The 15,281-nt window shown below is 46.2% G+C and overlaps 1 protein-coding gene and 1 long non-coding RNA gene across 7 annotated transcripts in view; both read left to right on the top strand.

Moving 5' to 3' along the window:
• Positions 1 to 664: 664 nt before the first annotated feature.
• On the top strand, positions 665 to 5,626 carry LOC115396658 (uncharacterized). The gene is made up of 3 exons (XR_003932396.1): positions 665 to 803; positions 1,112 to 1,284; positions 5,060 to 5,626. It is a non-coding gene; the product is annotated as an uncharacterized LOC115396658 (long non-coding RNA).
• Positions 5,627 to 6,074: 448 nt separating this feature from the next.
• grik5 (glutamate receptor, ionotropic, kainate 5) overlaps positions 6,075 to 15,281 on the top strand; it is a 112,704-nt gene continuing 103,497 nt past the window's right edge. For 4 of the 6 annotated variants that reach the window (XM_030103302.1, XM_030103304.1, XM_030103301.1 and 1 more), the window contains exon 1: positions 6,425 to 7,147. The gene's annotated coding sequence lies outside the window, so the exon portion shown is untranslated. Of the gene's footprint in view, positions 7,148 to 15,281 lie in introns of all 6 variants that reach the window. The other 2 variants (XM_030103298.1, XM_030103300.1) reach the window with 1 other exon arrangement.

The raw sequence follows: 15,281 nt of genomic DNA on the forward strand, positions 1-15,281 counted from the left end.
AAACTGTGTCAGGGCAGTTTACCCTGGCTATGGATGCAACACATCTCTATGATTACTCTCACGCTCTCCCTCGCTCCGTTGGCGTGCGTCTGTGTGTGAATGTGTGGCAGTTTCAGATAGGCTGCGCTTTCTTCATGGCCAGTTTTCTCTCTTCTTCTTTTCTCTTCTTTTTTTTTTTTTTCCTTCTCGCCTTTTCCCTCATTTCCAATGCTTATCGGAGAAACTGACAGAGGGAAGAGAGAGAGAGAGGGTTGTGGCGATGGGGGGGAGTTGATATTCATCTTTGAGAAAAATACCTAGGAGGGAGAGAGAGAGAGAGAGAGAGGAGTGGGTGTTGGGAAAGAGAGATAGAGAGAGAGAGAGAGGGAGGGAGGGGAGAGAGTGGGAGGGTGCAGAGAAAGAGAGAGAGAGAGAGAGCGCTGATTAGATTGGAGAAAGCCAAGGAGGTACGGGTATACTATTGAGCAAGGGGAGAGGCGGAGGGGAGGGTGACTAAGTGAATGCAGTTTGCCGTCGCGTGTCGCCGTTTCACCGCGGAGTGCACGGCCAGGCAGACGGATTGGACCTGAATCAACAAATGGAGACGCCGAAACTGGATGTACACTGCTCGTGAGGAGAGAGAAAAGCGAGGGAGTACCATCAGTCTTCCTTCACATCCTTTTTTATCTCTGCATCAATTTCTGTGAGGGAGCCACAGACGGGGGGGGATAGAAAACAGCGGACAACTCATTTCTCTGTAACACCCCTGGAAGCCGGCGTAAAGTCAGCAGTGGGACTCAGTGGGATTTTTCAATATCTGCTCAGTAAGTATTTGTATAGGCTGTGTATAGGTGCTGTGTGTGTGTGCTTGTGCGTGCTTGGGTGCGTGTGCGTGTGCGTTCGCCGATGCCTTTGGCTTGTGTGCTGCCTCTGATGCTTTTTTCATGAAGAAAGAGAAAAGAGGAAAAAAAAATAGAAGAGGAAGGAAGGGATGAAGCTGCAGTTGTGCTGCAATGTTTCTTGGTTTGTGATGTGCCGTCTGCATCACTGAGCTGCCTCTTTATTTTTATAAATTCAATTTAAACAACTAGCCCAGACTTGACTCTGTGCGTTTGTGCCTTTTCCTTCCCAGAGCCGGTGTGTGTGTGTGTGTGTGTGTGAGCGAGTGTGTGTGTGTGTGTGAGCTGATAATAGCAGCTCCATTGGTATTCAGCGGAGGGAGCTCCAGGATCTCGCTGCGCCTTTCCCCAGGATGGGATCACAGAGCGGGGATTGTGCTTGCCTGTGGAGAGCTCGCTGAAATGGGTGAGTGTCCATCCCTCGCTTCCCTCTTTTTTTTTTTCCACCCCTCTCCGCTCTCTTTCGCCTCTCGTTTTCTTTTTCCCGACATCATCCCGGCCGTCTCCTCTTCTTCATTCTCAGCATTTTCACTTCTGATGGGCTCTCTTGCCATTTCGCTGTGTCTCACCCGCTCACCCTGTCCAACTCACCTCCCTACCGCTGCCCCACCTGTTTCCCTCCATCCCTCCTTCCATCCTCCGTTCCTTACACCCCGACGGCCCCCACCCCGGCGCATTAATCGGGACATAAACAGGCCTGTCCAGTTTGATGGATTTAGACGAAATCTGAATGGCTCACTTCATTTTGTTGCTTGTCTCCCCCCCCCCCCCCTTCTCCCCCCCTCACTGCATTCCCCCCTTGCCCCTCTCTCTCTCCTCCTCTCTTTGGCTTTGTCACCCCTCCCCCTCCTCACTTCCATCCTTCTCTTGGTCTCTTCAAGCTCGTCTCATTCTGTTTGAATTCAGACATACTGAAGACATTTTGAGTGTCTTTCTTGGCAAAGACAGTGAATGGAGCCATTCTGTGTGTGTGTGTGTGTGTGTGTGTGTGTGTGTGTGTGTGTGTGTGTGTGTTTGTTTGTGTGTGCGTGTGCGTGCATGCGTGCGTGTCTGCGTGCGTGCGTGTGACTGAGTGAGAAAAAGGGATTGCTATTTCCGTGCATGTCAATCATTTCATACAGTGTTTCATGTGTGTACCTTTGATACAATGCAGGGAGGACATAGGTGTGTGTTCAGCCTCAGTGTGTGGGCATGAAGGAACAGAAGGTTATGAAGTAGATCAATGTGTTTAATTGCTTTAGGTATGACAGCAGTGACACACGCACACGCGCGCACACACACACACACACACACACACACACACACACACACACACACACGCTGTCATTCATGTGAGGCACACTTTTGCCTCTCTGCTACTTGCTGACATACCTTCTGCGCAGCAATTCACACCCTCCTCCGTCTTCTCACACCTGTGACACCATTCATGCTAATGGCTAATGGTGCCAACAAAGGCTGTAGACACACACACACACACACACACACACACACATGGGAGAGGCCTAACAGAGAAGCCGACACATACATGGTCTCATCCTAAATGGCCCTCTGAGAGTGTGGGCGTCACGGCAGGGTCATATCTGTCCATACAGGGGTATTGATTGCGACTGATGACTGAATGGCCTGTAATGTTTCAGTGTAAATGGACCATCACCTCGGTGCTCTCCAGAAAACGCCACTAAATGCATTTAATGATTTTAGTCTGCCAAGAGATATGCCACAGCGTAGCATTGCACACATTGACATTTACTTTCAGAGAAATGCATCTTTTTTTTCTTTTCTTTCTTCCTCTTTTGTTTTTCTATACTCTTCTGACTCATGGAGGGGGTCCGTCGCTCCGCGGCGAGCGGCAAGATTTCTGATTGGAATTCTGAAATGACTCTTTCATATTCAACAGGTGCCAACTGTTGCATAGGAACAGAGGCGATGGCTACCTACTGTGCACAATTTGACATTGTAGTGCTATTTTTACATCCGTGTAATGTGTTTGCCAAAAGGTGATGTGATTTATAAGGGAATGTGAAAAAGAAAAAAGAAACTCCACAGGCATGCAGACCGCTGAAAAGCCACATCTACCATTTGCAGACTGGAATCTGCATACATCTCTGTCTGCACAGGAAGCAGGCCATTAGAAAGAATGCACATATATATATATCTTGGCAGAGCATGAAGGGAGATAAAAACATGACAGTTCAGTTAAAGATTTCATTTAATCACGTTCTAGATCGTATTGATATTTTCTATTTTACTTTGCATTCATTTCGAGACGGCACTATTAAATTGGGTTTTCCGTGACCTTTGAGGATGGATGCGATGCTGCTTGAAGAAAACCTCCAAGTCTAAAATCACACTTGAAAACTGGCATTTAGGTCAAACGGGGAATGTTGCTGCAGACAAAAATAACATTTAGTGACAGAAGTGGCTCATGTGAAGGGGATCTTTGCCACTTTTAGATATTTTTATGATATATTTTGGAAATTATCTGTTTTACAATTGAGGACATGCAATTTCAGCCTCTTCTCTCATGTATGTTGATACAGTCGTCACGATATATCGTCTTGCTGATGGTTCCTGCAAACCACAAGCCAAAAATAAATGAACCGTGAATGGGAAAAAAAAAATCCCTTTTGATGAGTCACGCACGCAAAAATACAAACGGCCGGCAGTACAGTGACACTGGTGTCCAATTACAAGAACTAGAATCAGGACTGATGTCAAAAAAAAAAGAAAAAGTAAAGAAAATTTTAAAGGAGTGCCTTTCTTGGAGTCCTACAGCATGAAAGGAGAGCTTCTTGAGGACATTCGGCCCATAACAAGGAGGCAGTCGTTTGTACAGTATATGTTGTAAAAAATAACAAAGAAAGCAACTTTGTTTTTAATGAGCAATTTTTGGCTTTCTTTGAATAAAAAAATGGGCCAGGAGTGTAATATAATTCAAAGTTTTGTCAAAAATATCAAGGCTTTCTGTCTTTATGCTGAGTTTCTAATTAATTTGAAGGCAACCCATGAAGCCTAATTTACCCCTTTTAGTCCTGCGCGTTCGCCACTGACAGGATTTGGCGTGCACACTTCTCATTACCATAACTCTGAGAGCATTTAAAACATGCGAACAATCCCAAAAATTTTAGAGAGCAAAGAAATAAGGGCTTTGCGCTCAAATGTAGAGGTGGACGTTGCAGCCCAGGAATTCCACAGTCCAGTCACAGATCCGTTTCACCAGCGTGTCTTGCATTTATAACATCACATTAAAGGCTGACATTTGATAAAAAGATGAAGTGATCCTGGGAAGGAATGGGCATATTTCTGACAGTTTCCAGATCCAGGCATGCTAGTCAGATGTTTGTTAGATAACTGGTGGAATAAATCTTTGGCCATTAATGGCTCCTCTAGTGCATTCCGCATGTAAGAGGTAAGAATCAATCCAACTGTGTTTTGCACAGTTTGCCCGCAATATTATTCATTACCAAATGTTTCCATTGACGGCGCGGAATAGAAAATATTTAGTCTCATTTTATTCATCACAGTTATTTTTCAGCATGACAATGAAACAAAGACAGTGTAGATCACAGAGTGCAACAGGGCTCCCGGAGAGAGCTTTTTCCACGCCGCAGCCTGAATGTCGAGCTCTCCCGTGCATTCAGACAAGACTTTGAACATTGAATAAAATCTGACCAGTCAAGTATGTCTACTTACACCTGAGCAATGAGGCTCTGCTGCAGTCCTACACCCGCCTCAGGCGCTGGCAGCAGTCAGAGGTCTGTCTCTGTCCTTCAGTGGGCTCCCTCACGTTCGGCCTGTTTACGGTGACGGACAGCCAGCCTGGATTAAAAGAAAAAGACAGCAGAGATGATTGGATCAACGCAGGAGAGGTGTAGATAGTAACCTGGATAGAAGGAATGGAGTGACGGAGTGGGTGCTTGAAGATGAGCTTGTTGGGAGAGATTGAAAGGATCAAATCGTAGAGCCAGTGGAGAGGAGGAAGGAGCAAACAAGCAGCAAAGTCGGCGGAAGAGTGACAAGGACGGAATAGACAGCAGGACGACAGGCGGGGTGGAGTGTGACGAGGAGGAGAATGACATACGTGATAAGGCAGAGTGACACAAATGTCACCAGGCTAACCTTTCATGCACTCTCTCTCTCCCCTCTCCTACTTTTGCCTCTACTTTTCTCCTCCTTCTTAGATGTGAGGCTTTGCAGAGATGGACACCAAATGGCAGGCATGGAAGCCAACATCAACCCTCCAGCGACTAGCTTTCCACACCTAACTGCTCTCACCATCTCCAGCCATCAGCCCGAGCCGTCCCAGCCGGGACTCAGCCTGCAGAGTTGAGGCTGCCGGACGAGGCGGACTGCCACACCAGGAGCCGTCTCCTGGTCGCGGAGATAAGCGGAGGGCGACGGGCCTCGGAGGAGTCGGCGCGCAACAGACCGGTCCGGCGCACAGCTGAGCGTATACAGTCGAGCTTCTTGGACTTCATCTCAAATGAAATAAGCCGCAGTGATGCTTGAGCGATGGTACGGAGCTTTTGGACACGTCCGGATTTATCGACCGGATATCCTACCGAGATTACGACGCTTTGGTGTACACCTGAGAGCCGGGCCACTTTTTCCAGATTGGCTTGTGGGCAAAAGCGAGTAATTGAAAATCCCCCCTTGAGAGGCTCTCTGTTGTGATTTGTTGTCGAGGAGGAGGAGGCCCCCTTTTTTTTTTTTTGTTTTTTTTTTTGTAAAGACCAATTTCATAAGCCCCTTCTCCTTATCTCACAATTATCCCGCCTTCTTTTTAGCCATCATTCTCCCACACTGTAGAGAAATACATTATGAAACAGCACCATTCTTCTTCATCTTCCCTCAGTGACGGAGGGAGAGGAGGGACAGACTGTCCAGAATAGATAACGAGAAAGGAGACGGGCACCGAGGAGAGCAGAAGGAGGAGGGAAAAAAAAAAAGGCAGAAATCAGGGAAACAGGTAAAGGAAGGTGGAGACTGAGAGAGGACGGACGGAAAGTAAATAAATAAAAACGGAGAATTCACCTGAATTGGCCGAAATCCTCGAGGAGATTCAAAGTCTCTGTAATTCGTGTTGGAGGTCGCTTAGCGCAATGGACAGGTGGGGGTTCAGGACTCACACCGAGGGGGGTCCTTGAACTGCAGATTACTGTTATGCCTCGTTTTCACCTGCCTGGCTCGCATCTATCCGGGTGGAGGGGAGTCTGGAGAATGGCACGGTAAACCTCCAGCTGTCCGAGCGACAGACGGGCGGAAAGGCAGACAGGTACACAGCTGAAGTGTCAGGCAGAGAGCCAGGCAGACATCCAGCGCCGGCACAGTCGACTGTGTGCATTTCATTGTCATTCCGTGCAGCATGTGAGAGGGAGGCAGAGGGAAGGAAAGAAAGCCGAGACGGAGAGGAAGAAGGGGAGCATCCCTGTGGTTGTAGCTTCTCCGGGATCTCGGTTCATCTGCATCCATCTCAGTCAGAGCTGTGGCAGGCCCGCGCACTAAAGGAAAAAAATAAAGCAGGACGGCAGGGAGGGGGCCGTTACTAGAAACGAAATACAGGTTGGAGAGAGAGAGGGAAGGAAAGAGAGGTAGAGCGGCGGGCAGAGAAACAGAGGGAGAGAGCAGGTGTCGGAAATCCTCCCCTTCATCTGCTTGTCATTTACTCCTTCGTGCTCTCTCGTCGTCTGGCGCGGTGATTGGTTTTCTGATGCCGGTGTTCCTCTGCTTATAGGCCCTCTGCAGTCCTGTGAAAAACAAGAGGCGTCCAGACAGACGAAGGCAAAAAAAGAAAAACATTAAAAAAAAAAAAGGAACGGCGCTCCCCTTTTTTGATTGACTAATTTTTCACACCTTCCTTTTCTCATTTATCAAGCGGGGCTCTTGTTTTTTTTTTGTTTTTTTTTTTCCTGATTTCTCTGATTAAGTGAGAGATAGAAAGAAGAGAAGCAGCGGCCCAATCAATCCCCCATTCTCTCCGTACACAGAACTGAACCTCTCCTGTCATCAATTGTTGATTTTTCTTGCCTCGTTGTGTAGGGATTATGTTTTTTTCCACCTTGTGCGTATAAACTCTGGATTCCTACACGTTCCCTGTGTATGCCCTCACCCCCAGTGACACAGCGTGAACTCCTCTGACTCCCCCACGGCATCTCCCCCCCCTCGGCTGAAGTGCTGAAACTCAGTGGTCTCAGATCTCAATGCCTGTGTTGACTCACTACTACAGCGATAATATGGCAGAGCGCTTCTGATACCGTCTGATTCATTCTGTAAGTAGGACTCTCTCTCTCTCTCTCTGTCTCTCTCTTCGCATGTTGTGTGTGTTCCTGTGTCCTCACATGTGCGCTGCATGTCATTAGCATGTATTTAGCTCATGTATGCAGAAAAACAGAAGTGGTCCGTCTCTCTGCAGTGTTGGTTTTATGGTGTCTTCACAGCGGATTTGCTTTCCTGTGCTTCCTCTGCCCTGGGCAATTTCTGTGTGTGTGTGTGTGTTTGAGTGTGTGTTCTTGTGTGTGTGTGAGTGTGTGTGTGTGTATATCTGCCAAAGAAAGAGATTTTGATCTTACAGCCAAGCTTACAACAGCATCAGAGTGGTGTCAGAATGAAGTGAACGAGGTTCATTTTTCTGTGTGTGTGTGTGTGTGTGTGTGTGTGTGTGTGTGAGAGAGTGTGTATGTTCCCCTATATTTTGGTCCTGAGGTTAATTTGAACTAATTAATGGTGAGTATTTTAGCTTCTTAGAGTGCTTTTTTTCCCCAGTTTTATGTCAGTGTACTTGCATTCATTAGGCTGAGATGGAAAAGGGAGTGGAGAGCTAAAACTGAGGAGGGTGAACCAGCTAATGAGAATGACTCTGATTCCCTGACTAGTTCTTTGTTGCCTCCATTTCACATCTAATGCCCTGAGCATCACACTCTGGCTGCATATCATTTCAGCCTCCTTTTATCTTTCTATGTGTTGCTCGGATGAAGCCCTACACAGAGACCTAGCCTCTGCAATGTCCTGCATATTACTAAGCCCATCTATCTCCATGGACACATCCACATCTTTATACACTCCCACAGTCACCAGGCCCTGCACCGGGAGACGCTCAATCAAGATAGTCCCTTCAAACAGACCAATGAACTGTGAATAACGCCATTACACAAACTCCCAGCTCAGAGCGTTACAGAGACAGAAAGATCGGGAGGGGTGGAAAAAAGAAAAAGAAAAAAAAAACGGGGGGAAGCGAGAGAGAGTAGAGAAATATTCTGGAAATAGAAGAATGAGAACAGAAGGAGACAGAGAGTGTGAGACAGAAAGCAACAGAGAGGAGGACACAAGAGGAGGGAGGGTGAGAAACAGAGAGGGAAGCGAGAGCGCGTGGGTCTGGAGGGGCCGCGGAGCAGGAAAAGACCTCTGCTCCATGGGAGCACTCTGATGGGCTTAGCAAGGCCCCGCTTTGTTCACACTGTTGGTCAGCCTGTCAGAATTAAGATTACTAAATAATACGATTACTGCAGCTGCACACTGATAACGCGCTGCTGCCGATTCCCTTTGTCGCTGTCAGAAGAGCCGGAGAAAAGCAGAGGAGTGGCATATGATGGCATCAAACGCACGGCAGTACAAACTCCATCACACTGTCACCGGGGCCCGGGCTTCACAACATGGCTTCTCTGGTTACCCACTTCTGACTGGCGCAGGCTGATGTGATGTTTTATTTGATAGACTTCTATACCTAAAAGGATCCTGGGGAACCAAAAAAAAAAAAAAAAAACAGCCGGTGTGTATTCATGTGACATAAATTTGAGTTTGTCTTATCTACTCTCCACTAAGCGTTTCACTGTCAGCTGTGAAAGCTGCTGAGAACAAGTGAACAGGGAGGCCGGCCTGTATATTACCTGATTGCACATGTGTAAGCATAAACCAAAGCCCCCATGGTGAGACAACTGCCGCTTATCTTGATGTTTTACGCTGTATCTTCTGCGTGGGCTATTTGTTTTGTGTTTCTATGCTTGACAGCTTTGACACCGATTCCTGCCAAGTTGACCTTGCAGTTTGAAGTGTAATAAAAGCTGAATTCCCAGGCCATGTTGCACATCGATACATGTTCTTCTAGCAGCTGATAAATGGTCTCCCGCCCCTCGGGAGAGGGGAAAACAAGCAGGCAGCAGAAACCCGCTGTCCAGTCCAGCTCAGCGGAAGTAAAGTACAACCATGTGAAACCCAGGGCTCCTCCAGTCCTCAAGTAGGGAGCTGAAATCAGGGCCCGGCTCATCCGAGCCCTCCTCCCATGAGAGATGGAGTATTCCCAGTCTCCTCTCGGCAGGAGCAACCATTTTCCTGCAGAGCCGAGGATTCGCTCGGAGCAGGAAGCCGAAAAGACACATTTAGCATGTGATGGCGTATTACAAGAGTAACAAATAACAAACCGGAGCTGAAGGCACAAAACGAAATCAATGACTTATGACACACGGCACAAACATGCAGCTTAACGCAGCCCTAAACCGAGCTGGCAACCGTTCGCTTCAGTTTGCGTTCCTGCGCAACATATTTGTCATCTCGCGGAGGTCTCATGTTGCGCGTCGTGTGCGCTCGCTTCAGCGGTGTTAAATGAACTTCGACCCCGGGCCCTCTCCGTCTGTGCCCCACGGTCACCAAATGACTGTGTGACTCACCGAGCGCAACCAGCGCAGCCCCGGTCAGAAGGCATCCTCGTTGGAGTTCATGCACTCTGCGCTTTGAGTCCAGACATGCAGAAGCAGAAAAGCCACAGTGCAGAAGATTCGCCAAATTATTAGTTATGCCTTTTTTGTCTTTTGGCTTTCCCTTCTTAAGTGCTTTTCACAGCAGTGGTATAAAGTGTCAGGACAGTGCGCCCCAGTCATTACACTTGACTTGGTCTAAATCGTGGCAGAAGTGCACCAGTCAGGTCCTTTCAGATCACTGATCCCATCATGCCTCTGGGTTACATTTCGTAATTGCTGGGCCACAGTTTTGTGGACTGGATTTGATTGTGCTTGAGGACGTATTTCAGTGGTGGTTTCCCCCGTATCTAATTATTTTGGCAAAGACACATTTCCACATTTGTTTGCATCATTAGTCATCTTGCAGTCTTTTGGTGGGAACAGCTGGTCTGTCTTCAGCTGCACCGAGACGCTTCGGGGGGGGGGGCATCATCTCCTATATGAAGCCTTCATTTACAGTGTGATCGCCGGAACAGATAATCGTAAAAACTGCCATCGACACTGAATCCATCATTTTTTTCATCAACACGGAGCCGTGATTGATCCTGCTATCATCTCCCATGATGCCTCTTACGTGGCAGCTCAACCCCTCTGCTCTGAAGTGACCGGGGCCAGATTTTTGGGATAAGTCATCCCTTCATGCGCTGAGCGGCACTTTGCCTCCCACTCCCTTCAATCCTCCGCAGCTTGACCACCGGCGCTCGGCTCTGCTGCGGCCCGCACTAAACCTTTGCTCCCCATTGCCTAATGGAGCACAAGAAATGGCCCTGTTTGCTTAGTCGTTTGTCCAGTCCTGCTTGCTTCAGGCCCGCTGCCCTTCGGGGGGGGGGGGGGGGGGGGGGGGGGGGGCTGAAGACTGAGTGAGTGTATGAGTGTGTGTGTGCATGCAGGGTGACAAGAAATGGACATCAGGACACACATGCCCTTTCCATAATGTGCTCCCGGCTGGGCTGTTTGGCTGGCCATAAAGTGAATGCTGCTAATGGCCTCTCAGTTAATGGAGTCATTAAGACTGGATTGCAAGAAGATAAAAGCAATGTGTATAATGTGCGTGAACCGGGGCAGACGTGTGATCATTTGTGTACGTGTACCGTCACTGTAGCCGTTCTCGGTGTTTTTTGTGGGTGCCCGGTGCATACGCGCAACGCTAAAGGTGGCGGCGACACCGCCGAATTAGTGGGAAAGGTCAGTATTTTTATCAGAGCGACCGCGATGGGGTCTGAGGCTCAGGTGATCCATCTCGACCCGGCCGATCCTAATCAGCCTCAGAAAGTCACCGCCGTGATCTTTCACTGCTCGATTGCCGCCGCCGCCGCCTTGTTTGACTGTGCGGGTGACAAACGCTGATAGGCCTGATTCGAGGTCATTTCAGGACCCGTCCCTGAGAGAATATGGCAAGGATGGAGAAAGGCATTCTGGGTAGTGTCGCGTGTTGTTTTCATGGTGGCATGACTGCTCATCGAGTCTGTGTCAGTTTCTTGATTCTGACCAGAGGGTTGGCTTATGTCACCGTGCCCATCACGTTTAAAGCCTCGGCTGCGGCTGGTCCAGAGCGCCTCGTTCGCTCTCGCTATTGAATTAAACGCAGCCGGGGAGCGTTGGTTTGCAGGCAGGTTTAACCTTAAGTCATACAATGAAACATTCAAAATAGAAAAGTCACTCAGATCAGGCAGGAATAAGTCTCCAAATTTATTATCTTATTCGTATTTGTGTTTGTCAGCCTGTCTTAGATTAACTTTTATTCAAAAATATGCAGTGAAAAATAGATTTTTTTTTTTTGTTTTTATCACTGTTGTGTTGACAAATATTCCACAGGAATACGTCTTTGGGAGCCTCATGGGTAATCACCGCATTTATCTGTCAAACGGTGTCAGTTGGTGTATCAGAAGATCAGAAAATAAATTTCAGAGTCAAAGAGTGCACCTTTTAATCTTATCAGTCACTAAGCAGGCGAAGCCCGTAGCTGGAAAATGGAGTCTCAGCAGGGGACGTCATACTGCAATCACTGATCAAACCTGTCTGCCGACCCCTGAGGAGGCCTGAGGGGTCGCACTGAAAAATGAGCTCAGCCCGTTTAATTCCTCTGTTATTCTTTATTTTGAGATGAGCCCAAGAGGGGGGAATTACAGCGATGGGTATTGTGATCAGAGACGGCGTTATCGTCCGTCATCGCCGCGTGAGTCGTCGTGCGAGCTGTAAATGATCGTGGATTGATACTGTATTCGCGTCTCTTCGGGAGTGTTTTCCCAATACGGTTAAAACTTCATTCAGGCACCTTGACTGCAGAAGTGCAGCGGTGTTGGTTGGAACGGTGTGAATTGGAGGCTTCTGAAAGGAGACGTGTACTCCACAATCCAAAGTGGCTACATCTGTGTTAAAAAACAAACAAACAAAGAAGAAAAAAAAAGGAAAGGCTTGAAACGCCTGCATGTAGCGTCCTTTTCAAGTTGCGGTCCGCTGAGTCTAATTTACATTTCAGTGTTTCACCGAAGCTTCCTCTGAGTGGCAGGTTGAAAGCACACGATCACCATCATCATCATCATTCAACTGTGTTTTATTCATATGGTGCCAATTACAACGTAGCCGTATTATGGCACAGAGGAAAAACTCAGAAATCCCACGTGAGCGTGTTGAGGTGACAAGTAAAGAGAATAAAAGTCCTTTGGGAGAGAATTCTGATTTGATTTTAATAATTGTAAAAGAAGAAAAGGACAGGACCGGACAGAACGCAGCAAACAGGTTGATATCAGACGGAGCTGATTCACTCACTGCAGACTGGAAGGAGACAGAGAACATCATTATATCTGCCAGTGTAACACAATTTAATGCGATTAGATTCCTCTCGATCTCATCTAAACCGGAATTCAGACTTAGGCTGTAACATACCCAGAAAGCACTGAAGATTTGTCTGTAAAATCACATGAAAACATGGAAATGCACACAAACTTTGATGAAAGCTGATCTAATAGCAACGATCTGAAAGAATAATGTGTGGTATGCGTTCAATTTTATGGAGTTATTTATATGATCCTAAGTCTTTCTGGATTGTTTTTTTTATTTTTTATTTTTTTGACACAGTCTTGCCTATGAAACCCATCCCTTCCATATTGTGTTTTTTTTTTTTTTTTTTGGGTCATATTTTAGTATTTGTTTTTATTTTGTTCCCAACATGTTTATGAATTCCGTTCACTGACACTCACATCTCAGTTCAGTCTGTCGATGTCTGACAGGAGCAGAAAAACATGCATGACTGGCAAGGGTTGTACTCCACGTAGCAACACAGTGCAAAACTAAATCTGTTAGCGTGATCGTGCAGCGGAGTCATGCTGCATTTTCAGAAGACCTGGTTCAGTCCTGGACCGTTCTGAGTTTCTATGTAATGAAAACTTTTTGCATGAAGGTTTATGTATAAAATAAAATACCAGTAAATGATTCCCTCTCAAGATGACACGCAGGTATTAAATCGTTAGACGATGAGCTGTAAAACATGGGGCGGATCTGAAATATTTCTTGAAGCCTTTCCTCTTCAGCGCACCATTAAACCTGCTTGTTTCTGTAAAGTACCTGAATATAACTCTGGGCCTTTGGGCAGAGAGATTTTCACTTTTACTTAAACTCTTTTTCTAGACCGCAGAGAGTTTTGTGTAAAACTGTGTTCATAATTTATGCATCAATCGACCCAATTTGGCTCTGACATTAGGGACAGCTCAAGATGAGTGTCACAAACACTGTACAGAAAACAATTTTTCCAAATAAATGATTTAAAAGCCTTGGAAAATGTCCAAGTTAAAGATCCAGCTCACCCTGGCTGTTTTCTAAATTCACATCTACTGGTGCCATATCTTTGGGTGACATTTAGAGGTTTGTACTTTGTCTGACCTCCATTTATTGACCTACACTTTGAAATAATAAAGTCACCGTACTTTTTTTTTTTAGGAAAATATCACTCTGATCTCTGATGTCATTGCAGTGTGCTGGAATGAAGCTAATGTTTGTTTGGAGTTTGAAGATATTCAAAGATTATATTGAGTTTATAATGTGACATTTCCAGCTTGTTGAGGAAGAGTTCTCTAAGAATAATGGTCATTTTTAAATTTTCTTTACTCCAGCAGTTCAAATCTGGGGTTCAAGGTGATGCCTTTTCCTAGCATTTTCCCCCCTTGATTCTGTATTTATTTGTATTCATAAAGTGCCTGAAAACAACAAAAAAGTGGCTGCACCATAAAAAATAAACTATGTGATAAAATATCCAAAAATTTAAAGTAATAAAACTAAAACCTTGTCAGAAAATACATTAAAATATACAGCTCACTCTTAGATGGTTTTAAAAGCAAGGATAAAAGGTGAGTCTTGACTGGAGGAGAAGCTTCGGTGCCAAATGTTTCCGTCATCTAGATTCTTAAAGCTGCAACCGTAAAAAACACGTTTCCCCTCCGAGCTTCACCGGCTGATCAGCAAACATGAGCAGAGCGGGACAGGAACTGTATGGATACAGCAGAGGGAGGGAGGGAGGGAGGGCAAGAAATCAATGGAGGGTGGAACTGTTATTTCCTAATTAAAGCACATTCATAGAACTGAATTTATTTTCGGTGTAATTGAGACGAATTACCTCAGCCCAAAGCCGTAGCTCTGACAACCGTCACAGATGTAGACTTACATGTAAAGACCTACTATTTCATACCATCCTCCCAATAGCGCGAGGAGAGCTGTGAATAATAATATCTCATTGCATTCGACAGCCAAAATTATACCTTGAGACAACGCATGCTGAGTTTATTTCAAGCTGTGTGTAGGGGCTCTTGTTCCGCCACACTCTGAAAAACATCTGCTCTTCTCTTCCATCATTGCCTCACCTTCTCCAGCCATCCAGGGTTCTCCAGGCTCCATTTACACCCTCGTGCAGCCCGAACCGCGGCCCGCTGATATATTGCGCATGAAAAACGAGAGCAGCTGAATCTTCCTCTCATCCCTAAATCATTAGGCCAGATTTCATCATGACTTCCACATTTCGCCCCGTGTCTCTTTCGTTCCACGACGCTGGTATTTTGAGATTGTGAGTCAAGAGCCTGAAATCAGCACCACTAATCACAAGTATTAACATGCGAGTCAGTTCCAGCTCAGCTGCCGCAGTCCAAATGTTGATGTGACAGTTGATTACGGGTTACTGCCTGATTTTAAACTGGTGCATATGTAATCGACTCAGTGAAACATTATACTCCAAATGTGCTCCCATCACGTCAATATAAACGATATTAAAATAAAAAAAAAACAACAGCAAAAAAACACAGCAGATGTGAATAATTAAGACTTTTGGGGTTTTATGGGCTTTTGATTTCTACAAATGTGTTTTGGATCTGGAGAAAGAAAAAAAAAATGATGGCAGCAGACTTTATGCTGAGTCAAAACCTTGGCTGTGATTAAAATCCCAAACTGTTGCCCCCCTGCTGCAACCACACGCGCACAAGTGTCACTAAACGGTAGAATATTATCTGCATGGCTGCCTCAACTTTCACATTAGCGTGGATGTAAAATGGTAGCCTGTGAATAATGTAGCTTCACACGCCAAGGGAAGGAGGTGTTGGTTGTAATTACGCTCATGTGAAACGTGCGTGACGTGCAGCGGAAATGCTTCTCGACGGAAAACCAACTCTTTCAACAACATGACACCGTCCTG

Source organism: Salarias fasciatus, chromosome 11 (genome assembly GCF_902148845.1).
Source record: "Salarias fasciatus chromosome 11, fSalaFa1.1, whole genome shotgun sequence".
In the NCBI taxonomy this organism is placed as follows: Eukaryota; Metazoa; Chordata; class Actinopteri; order Blenniiformes; family Blenniidae; genus Salarias; species Salarias fasciatus.